The following is a 10,311-nucleotide window of genomic DNA, read 5'->3' on the forward strand; positions in this document are numbered from 1 at the left end:
CTAGAAGGCCTCCTGGGTATGGCTCCTGCACATCTTCCGATATCCGCGTGCTCCATTGATGCTCAGATCGGTTGTCTGAAGAGAGGCGTAGGTGCTAAAAACGTTTTTAGATACCCTAGCCATTCTCAGATTTCGGTTTTCCTCCTTTCCGGCATCTTGCCAGTATATGTCAGTGAAGCCCTCCACTGCGAGGGCGTCTAGAACCCCGGGCATGGCCCAACGACCATGGATAACCTCACATTCTCTGAACCTCTGCGATCCGAAGACTTCACTATAGGGTATGATGGAGGGTTTGATTTCGGGGTCTCTGATGAAAATTCCCATGAGGTCTCCAGGGAGGTTTTGGTCGAGGTTCTGGTCCAGAGAATCAACGTCATACTGTAAATACTCAGCGTGTTTGCCGAGGCCTAGAGGATCGATCCCATAGTCACCCACCAGAGACCCTTCCAGCCATTTGAGGGCCTTGGCGCTGGGCAGCCACAGGGGCCTCTTCGTTGGTGCGATGGGCTTCAGCTTAGGCTTGGACTTTGGAGTAGTCGTTGTCTTGGCTTTCTTCTTCAGGCTGTCGAAGCTGAAGCGAGTGTAGATGCGCGAGACATTCTTCTCGGCTTTCAATTGTTGGTCGCCCACAAAGGAGGAGGAGGATGCAGAGGCGAGGGAGGAAGCAGTAGTAGCAGCGGCCATGGTCTTCCAAAGTAAAACCTCCCGTAGGAAAATGTTCAAAACTTCTTTTTCGTATTTAAGATGAAGGATCCTACAGCTTCCATCCAGGGTGAACCCAAAGTAATGTCACATTGATTGCTCCATAGGGTCTGAACTGAGAATTGTGATATAAATGTATAATCCTCAATGTTTAATTGTAAATTGGTTATGTCATATTTTTTGTTGCCAAAATAGTTTAATTTTTTGATTATATTTGACGGAATCACTAATTTGTTTGCAATTTTAGGGGTTATATAATTTTTATCTTCAATAAGTGATAGCAATAGTGACATCTTTTTACCACAATAGACTCTTTAATTCTAAATAGCACTGAAGCATAATTACGTGAAGTTTCCATAAATCTTTCTTCCTTCAATACCAAATTAGAGTCCATTTTTTTTCTTCAATGGTTGACTCAATATTTGTGTTTTGTCAAAATTATAACTTTTCTTGATCACATTAATCAATGGGTCGCTTTCTTTTTCTTTCTTTGTAATTCTCCTACTTTCTTTGTTAAATAAATAATATCAATGAAGATATATATATATATATATTAAACCTTTTTTTTTGTAATATATCTTTAGTAAGAGAATGATCTTAGTGATTTGAAATTTCCTGGTATTCCTGAAATTTCCAAAAGTTTGTAGTGAAACTTTTCAACGACAACGAAGTTGATGAATTTCATTGGTCAAAAACTTGGATCGGAGAACAAGGCTCTGTGCAACGATTGAGTAGTCAAAGGACCGAACAACTTTGATACCAAATGGAACGAACAAAGTTCGCTCTTCAAGTTAAATACTCCAGAAGACTTGGAATATGTAGATCTCAATTTAGGATACAAGAATATATATTAAAAGTATGAATAAGAATGATGATACGATTGAGAGTGAGGAGCATGCTTATATACCAAGTATATGTCCCTTTAATTTACATATTATTATGTTTATTATTTATTATCTATATTTATTACTTTACATAATTATATTCATAAGATTGCCTTCTTATTCAAAGGGCTTTGTTCTCAAAACTTGTTGATGTAAGTATTTGATCTGTTTTTCTGCTACTAGGGTTCATAGCCTCTCAATCTGAGTGGGACATGGTTTTTATTCCTTATTCTTTCAAGGGTGCTTTTGGGATCAAAATAACCTAATATGTGTCATTAGGCATTGCTAGAAAGAAACAATAATTGTGTCTAAACAACCAAATGGTCCAAATGAAGAAACAAAGGCTCTCTTGATCTAAAAGATCTAAAACATTGAGCGAAGGTTTTTTTTATTGCAATTTTCTCTCGTACACAGGAAAGAGAGTATCTTTAAGGCTTGACCTAATTTCTTTAATGCTTTTGGATTACATATGCGACACTGAATTGAACCATGCAACCTAATCAAATAAGACTTCTTGAAGGTGCTAATTTGGATAAAATTGTACTTGCTTTTGTTAGAATTACAAAGTGAAGACATTTTGGAAGACATTAGGAATACACTATGAATTTTTGCCAAATAATTGAAAGTCTCCGAAGAAAAAAGGCATGTTATGTTTGTATTTGTGTTTTGATGAATCTCTTGAACCCTTCCCATTGGCTATGTTTTTGGGTTTTTATCAAGATGAAGAATAGGTAAAAACATTATACTATGAGCAAATTCTATATAGGTGCAATAACTACCATTTGAATGAACACTTAGTGCCTGATTGATTAAGGTTATTAAAAGCCAACCCGAGGAGAAAATATTGATTCAAAAGGCTTTACAAAGGTAAAAGCCACACCAAAATATATATAAAGAAATAAGTAAAGAAAATTTCAAGGTAGGGATCATTCAAATTAATTTGAATTTATCTCCAATAGAGGAGAATGATGAACACGGCAATAGAAATGAAGAGGACCAATATAGAAAAAACACCTTTTAACATCAATGACCAAAATAGAGGGGAGAAGCATATGAACTTAAGTGGGCAAACAAAAGCACTTGTGACCATGAAGAACTACAACCAATAAAGTTAAATAATAAAAATTTTAAGAAAAAATATAACAATGATGCTAGAGAAGTGGAAGAGAAACAAGTTACAGGTAGGAAATTCAAAGGCAACACGGAGAAGATAGCAAGAGAAGAAGTCATTGTTGCCATAATGAGTGAAGAGATACTATATCCAATGATAGCTCTGTCTAAAAATGAGGAAGAGACCCAATAAGAGGAGGAAAAGACAAAGATGAGGAATGAGATATCAAAGGATGACGAGATGAAGTAGTATAAAGATAACTTTTGAACATAACCATACTTTTTGAGACTCATAAAGAGAGGATGAAGTTAGATCCATGCTATCTATTCTTTTTTGCAATGTCGTTTACATATATTAGAGATCAATGATTGCTACATCCACAAAATATTTGTACAAGGCAGATCCACTAAAGGGATTATTTTCCACCTACTCAACCACAAACCCTGATCTTGAGAGTGTTGAGAAAATTGAACCTATGACCTCTCAAAAACAAAGGTGCTTTAACGATGGGGACTTTACCAATTGAGCTAACCCTTCGGGCTCCATGCCATCTAACTTGAGGAAAGGAAGGGATAAAATAAAATCCCTAAAACCAAGCAAAAACCCCACCTCAATGGTAGGAATCAAGTCTAATTCTATTAAGACCTAGAGAGAAACTAAATAAAGGAGTAGAAATCATGAAAAAGTGAAGGGAAGCTCCTAATCAAGTTAGGAAAATCATAAAATAAAAGAAGTATGTGTCCAAACCGACCCCTCAAATTAATAATAAAGGCCCTATCATGAAGTATAAAATAAAGGATGTATTTGTCCAAGCCAACCCCTCAAATTAATAATGAAGGCCCTATCATGAAACATTCGAGGCCTTAACGCCTCAAGTAAATGGGGGTTATTAAGATATATGATTCATAGGGTGAAACTAGTTCCGTGTGCTTTTGAAGAAACTAAATGCCTCTGTGAAGTTAAAAAAATAGGAAGAATACATTTGAGGCCTTAATGCCTCGAGGAAATGGGGGTTATTAAGATATATGATTCATAAGGTGTGTTATCTCAAAATCAGACCCTGGAAGGCTGCAGACCAGGAAGATTTCAAGTAACTGTTTCAAACCAATCTTTTGACTAAGGCTTAGCCTCCTTAGACTGAGAGGGCTCTCTCATAGGGTTATTGATTTTGATTAAGAATAAGATGGCTAACTCTTGTGAAATAACAGTGATAAAAATGAATGCTGGAAATACATTAAACAAGTTTCCATTGGGCCTATGGAGTCAATAACACCTCAGTAAACAATGATACTGCCTTTACATAGGAGTCAGGGCATTTAGCATTTAGATGTTCAGAACACAACTCATATAAAACCATAGTTCATAAATGCATACAGGAAATCAGAGCACAATCAGTGAATTCTGAGTGATTACACATCTATGCAACTGTAAAAGACATTAAGGAAAGAATAAAATCACACATTCTGAACATGGAAATCCTTCATGAATCCTGAGAAGAAAAGCAGCCAAATTATATTACTGAAACTCTGTCTTTACATAAGCCAAAACAGTCCTCTGTTATAAAATTTCCAACCCTCATTACATTGTTGTTTCAGCTATATATAGAATCCTTACTCTAACTAATTCGAGCTTCCTCCTCCAGCATGAGGGGAATTCGATAACTACCTGTAATGACACCTATCAGCTATTTAACTAATTAATAAATACAATAAAGTGCTGACTGGAGTTTTTAAAGAGTTCTAAATTAACTACGACTCTAACTCCATTTTCCATGCATAATGGCTTCTCCTTGTTCTTTGACACCTGGTCCTCTTTCGATTTGGCTGAGCTGGATGTTTAATACTCCATATTGACCTTGAACGCTGAATCTTTTAACTGCTCAGAAGTATTAGGAGATTTCCCTTGCTTCTCGGCTCCAGTTTTCCTCAAAATGCTCGAATGTACAGAAGCATGTTTTCTAGCCTTTAATAACCCAAAATATGGAACACTGCCACGTTCTTGATGTGTTGTAAGCTGCATCGATGGACATGTGTGCAGGCAAAAGTTCCTTGTATGCAAATCGTTTGATACCTCTTGAACGGTGATAAAGGGACTTTACAACAGAAATTTAAAATTGGGTCGAAATATTCCACCTTTTTAAAGCATCCACCTGTCTTGATCTGATTGACTATTGTTGTTCCAGCTGATGTCTTGCATACCCTTTTGGCGTTTCCCTTTCAAAATTCCCGCTCATAATACAAAACTGCCTGTCTGTGTTAAAATCATTACCTACAGCAGTTTCGTAGCGCGCTACGAAACTGCTGAATTATTTGAAACAGTTTGCCTTTGACCCGAGATCTTTATCACCCAAACATTTGATTGCCAAAAATTCTCTTCAACTTTTCATATGTATAACAGGGATGTACATTTCTTCATAACAATAAGCCTAAGCAAATTTGACAAAATTTGGAGCAAAACCTTTCTTGAAAAGAAAATTTATTTAGCAAGTAACTGGCCTAGCTGTGCCTTCAGGTCTTCAATTTTCCTCTTCATAGCTTTATTCCCAGCTCTTAGTTGCATATTTATCCTTCTAATGTACCTGGCCTCTCTGATTGCTGGTACTGTCCATGTGTGAAATTGTGCATGGCCATCAACTACTGAATTCAACTGGTTTTCTAGGGTTTCACTCCCTTTCCACAGAGCTTTACGATAATTTGCATACATGACTGCACGTTTTCTAGCAGCTTTCTTCAATTTAGCAATCTCATATTTAGCTGCTTCTAATTGACTCTTTATGGCTGCTATATTATCTCCTTGAGATGTGATGACTGTTCTGCTTGTATCTTTTTGCCTAACTTTCTCGGTTTCCTCTGTTCTTGGCAGCGCTTCCTTTACTTGCTTCCTTGTAATAGGTCTTCTGGGTTTAAAAATAAATTCTTCACCTGGCTCATCGAATTTAAGCCTTTTTGAGGCCTTAGACTTCTTGGTACCTTCTTGCGGTGACTGTGTCAAATCAATATGGACTGGTTCAGACTGCTCGAATTCAATGGCCTGTAATAAATCATTCAAACTCGCCTTAGACACTGGGCTCTCTTCAACTGCTATGGCTTTACCTTTTTCCTTATTTATCTGGCTTCTTGTCCTTACCCTTGAGACTGCTTCAGATCTGCTTGTTTCAGGTATAGTCTTCTTATCATGAGTTTTTTCCTTTGTTGATTGCTGAGGTTGATCTTGAATGATTAGTGGCTTCACTGGTTTTCTTAGCTGTGACTTGGTTTGTTTTTTAGCTCTTGCCTCTTTTTGGAGCTCAGCTATTGTGAATTCTCTGGCTAGTTGCGGCGTAAGGCCAGTCTTGCTTTGGAATCCAGCCATGAAAATAAACGAATTCCAGTCTCTGCCTATCTTTTGGAGGCCATCTAAAACTAGCAACTTGATCAAACCATGATGAAACAAAGAGGTTTCACAGTCCTCTTTCCTCAGCTGCACCTTATCACACATCTTACTCAAACTGCGAAACAAATAAAAGGGAATGTCTATGGAGACTTTCCCCGTGAAATGCAAAAGCAGTTTGAAATGGTAAGAATAAACCTTATTGTACCTTCCTTCACAGGTCAAATATTTCTTTATGCAGGTGAGAAGAAGAGCATAATGTTCCTTGACATAATTCCTGGGCACTGCTTTTGTTAAATCTTCGTTTACATATGCCTCCTTTAAAAACTCCTTACAAGGATTCATGTCAAACTTAAAATTTTTAAACCATTCTTCTCGTCCTCTTGGGATCTCTGTCACAGCAGATATTGCTTCTGGAGAAACCTGTACTTCTAACATGGCTACCTTTGAATTTAAACCAGTGAAGTTTAGCGCAAATTCTTTAGTTACCTGCGCATGTCCTCCTTGTAGCTTTTTACAAAAGTTCCAGCACCCGGCATCTTTGAACGCTTTCTTCACACCTTCATCCCTCAGTGTTATGTCTAAGCCCTCAGGTTCAGTCCTCTGGCATTTACCGGATCTGTGCTCTTTTTTCTCCATTTTTTCTTCGAGATCTTCACACACAAAGTCTAACAGCTCTGGTTGAAATGGTGATTCAGCTCCTTTTTAATTCAGCCTCGCTTGAAATCAGCCTCGCTTGAAATTCAAATTCTTTCATTTAAAACGCTTCAATACATAATCAGGCAGATTCGTCACTCATGCAGCACTTACGACTATCATTAAGGTCTATGCACGGTAAAATCCCTTGGGAATGATATTTCTGTGCATATCAACAGATCTAGTGGTGGGGTAGTGGCAAATGAGCGTTCAAACGTGATATGAGAGGTACACAAACTGACATGAGTGGACACAACTGGTGACTCACCTAACGGACTTGACATTTCGGGAAAGATTCGCTGCGGAATGCACGAATCCATGATTTCGCAGCGCTGTTAGTTTTAAATTCTAATGATGCGCTGCGAAACGGCCTAATCATGACGCGCTGCGAAATTGCTTAACCATAATTGCGCTGCGAAACTGGCAAATGGGATTACGCTGCGAAATCACTAAAAGACACGGTGACTCGGATAAGACAAGATATGACTATGGAACAATGATAGGTGGAGGAGAACCAATGGGAGTCGAGTATGGTTTGAGTTAAAAACTTTTAAAACTCCAAATCCTAAGTGAGGAAAAATAAAATGAAATCAACTTAACACAGACCTTTGTCATCGGACTAGGACAGACAATTATATGCATCAAATTTTTAGTTCTAAGTGATAACAAGGTGAAACTAGTCTCGTGTGCTATTGAAGAAACTAAATGCCTCTTCGAAGTTAAAAAAAATAGGGAGAATTTGTCAAATTTTGGCCAACATCGTGAGATGGTATGCTAGGGATTAGGTGTATGTTAGCATCCTAGGTGGTTGAAATTAGAACATGAACATTGAAAAGTGGTGGATAACAAGAAGCATTTTGTACTAAGAGGACATCAAAGGACTCTTTATGGTGGATAAAAATAAACATTTTGTTCAAGGACATCAAAGGACTCTATGAATTTGTATGACCCTAATGATATCAACCCAAAGGACTCTTTACGAATTTGTATGACCCTAATGATCTCAACCCAAAACTTGGCGTTGGGAACATATAACTTACTTTTAAACCAATAATGAACATGACTTATGGATTTTAGGTGGGGATTTGAATACAATATTATCTCTTAAAAATGAAAGGGAGCATAAGAAGAGTTGATTAGGTAGGGACATAACTAAAGCTATGTATTGAAAGCTTCGATCTCGTGGATATTCCACAAAAATAGGGGTTTTTCTTGCAACAATGGGCATGAAGGTACATGTCAGTTGTCACATCTCATCTATGGCACCGAAGGTCTACTTATTATGGGGCCCTACCCGATGTGAGTCAGATGGTGATAGGGATGCCTGAATTCAAGAAGAGCATGAAGGTACATGTCTGAGATGTACCGAAGGAAAATCTTACAAGGGGACCATTCCCCTCATGTAGTAGGTCCACAAGTTTGGAACAACCCGAGGGGTTTGAGATTCATGATCGGGAATCTCATGTATGCAGGTGGAAGAAAGCCCTCTATGGCTTGAAGCAAACACCTCGAGCTTAATATGAGAGGATTGATAGTTGTCTAATATAGCTGAGATTCACTAGGAGTGACGTTGATCCAAACCATTGCTTGAAGGTTGTGGAAGATACACCTCTCATATTGGCACCATTTGAGGACCACCCCTTTCTGACAGGTGCAAACCCTCTCATTTGCAAAGTAAGAGGGAGTTGGATTCTGGATTTGGAATGGTGAACTGCAAACCCGCGACTACCTCGATGGATCTTAACTTTCAGAAGTTATGTGGTAAGGATACTGAACCTGTTTTGGGAAACGCCTCTAAGTTTCACAAACTCATACTTGCATTGATGTTCTTAGTGAACTCCCATCCGGATATATGTTTTTCAGTTAGCATGTTGGGCTCATATTTGGTTGAGCCTCATTGGATTGATGACAAGAATCATTTGAGATATCTTTAGGGCACAATCTCTCATGAATTGAGATACACTATTGGAAATGTGAAGCTGCATGATTATTCTGATGATGATTAGGTAGGCAATGTGAAGGATCGCAAGAACACTTCTGGGTGCTGACTCTCTTTGGGTTCTGCTCGATATCCTGGATGAGCAGGAAGCAAAAGACGGTTGCTTTGAGCATTGCTAACACTAAATACATAGCTACGAGTATGTTCTTGTGTGAAGCTGCCTGGTTGTGGAAGCTCTTGAGTGAGCTGCTTGTACACATGATGGATACCACCATTATCCTCTGTGTCAACCAGGGGGGATTTGATTTTTGAGGAATCTTGTATTCTATGGTTGCTCCAGCATATAGACATCAGATGCTACCTTATCTGGGATATGGTACATCGATGAACAAGAAGGCTCCATCACATTGAGAGTGATGTACAGGTCATGGACATTCTGTCGAAGCCCCGGGGAAAGGTCAAATTTGTGACTTCCCGAACGACTTGGAGTCGTTGAGAGACCCTCTTATGAGGGTCCTACATGATGCATGCATTGAGCTCTGGGAGCTCTGGGGGTTTTGGGGTACTTCTTGGAGCAACAAGCGACCATAGGGCGACTCACCCTCCCCTAATGGTGCACTGTGTACAGGGTGAATGGTTCAGCGTTCCCCTGTGATACCCCGTGGTGACTTATGAACATGATGGATGGTTCTCTTGTTGAGGCATCCTACCCATGTAGTGTGGGACTCATGGGATGTACCTCTCATCTGACCAATGAGTAGGGAAATAGGGTTAGGGACCATAGTAGTATTATCGATGGACGCATCGTTGTATCTACCGTACTCCCTATGCTAGGATGACCTCCATTGATTTGGGATCAATGAAACTGATATGGGATCAGTATGAGTGGTTTGAGACACTCTCTTTCGATATTGATTTGGGATCAATTGGAACTAACTTCGGGTCAGTAAGAGTGATACGACTCACTCTCTTGGAACTGATTTGGGATCAGTAAGAGTGGTATGACACACTTTCTTCATATGGAACTGACTTCGGGTCAGTAGAGAATGGTATAGACATTCTTGATCAATTCTTCTTTTTCATGGTTCAGCAACGCAGTGCAGGGCACTGATGGCAGGGATAGTACAGTGTGGCAGATGGATCAGTGGATGGAGTTCTCCCTAGTTGAGAGGGAGTGTTAAAATTGGCAACTAGGGCCAAACTCCATGCGGGTCATCTTGTTTATGGCAGCTGATATTTTTCTTGGATCCCTCTCATCGAGAGGTGTAGGATTGATCTAAAGATCATCCGATTCCGATAAGTATTCATTGAGTTATGGATTTATTTGTGTTAGAAGACAATTCGTCAAGGTTGGCCAACAACCAAATTACCCCCACATGTGCTCAATGTTTTAGTATAAGAGGAGATGATTTGAGATTCATTTTATACACACCACTCTTGATTTCTCTCCACTTGTTCTGGGTTTTAGTGGAAGAGAAATCTAAGAGAGGAAGCCCTAAACGCAGAAGGTAAGGAGATGCAATCAAGAAGGAAAGCCTACACGTTGCCCTATACGTTGGTTTCTACAAGTCCTAAATGCAGTCAAGAAGGAAGCCTACACGCTGCCCTAT

The 10,311-nt window shown here is 39.0% G+C and overlaps 1 pseudogene; it reads right to left on the minus strand.

The window, feature by feature from the left end:
• Positions 1 to 684, minus strand: LOC149237606 (chlorophyll a-b binding protein CP29.2, chloroplastic pseudogene; annotated as a pseudogene).
• Between the last annotated feature and the right edge of the window lie 9,627 nt (positions 685 to 10,311).

Source organism: Pinus tabuliformis, chromosome 8, assembly GCF_031772625.1.
Source record: "Pinus tabuliformis cultivar Carrire ecotype Pingquan chromosome 8, CPIR1, whole genome shotgun sequence".
NCBI lineage: Eukaryota > Viridiplantae > Streptophyta > Pinopsida > Pinales > Pinaceae > Pinus > Pinus tabuliformis.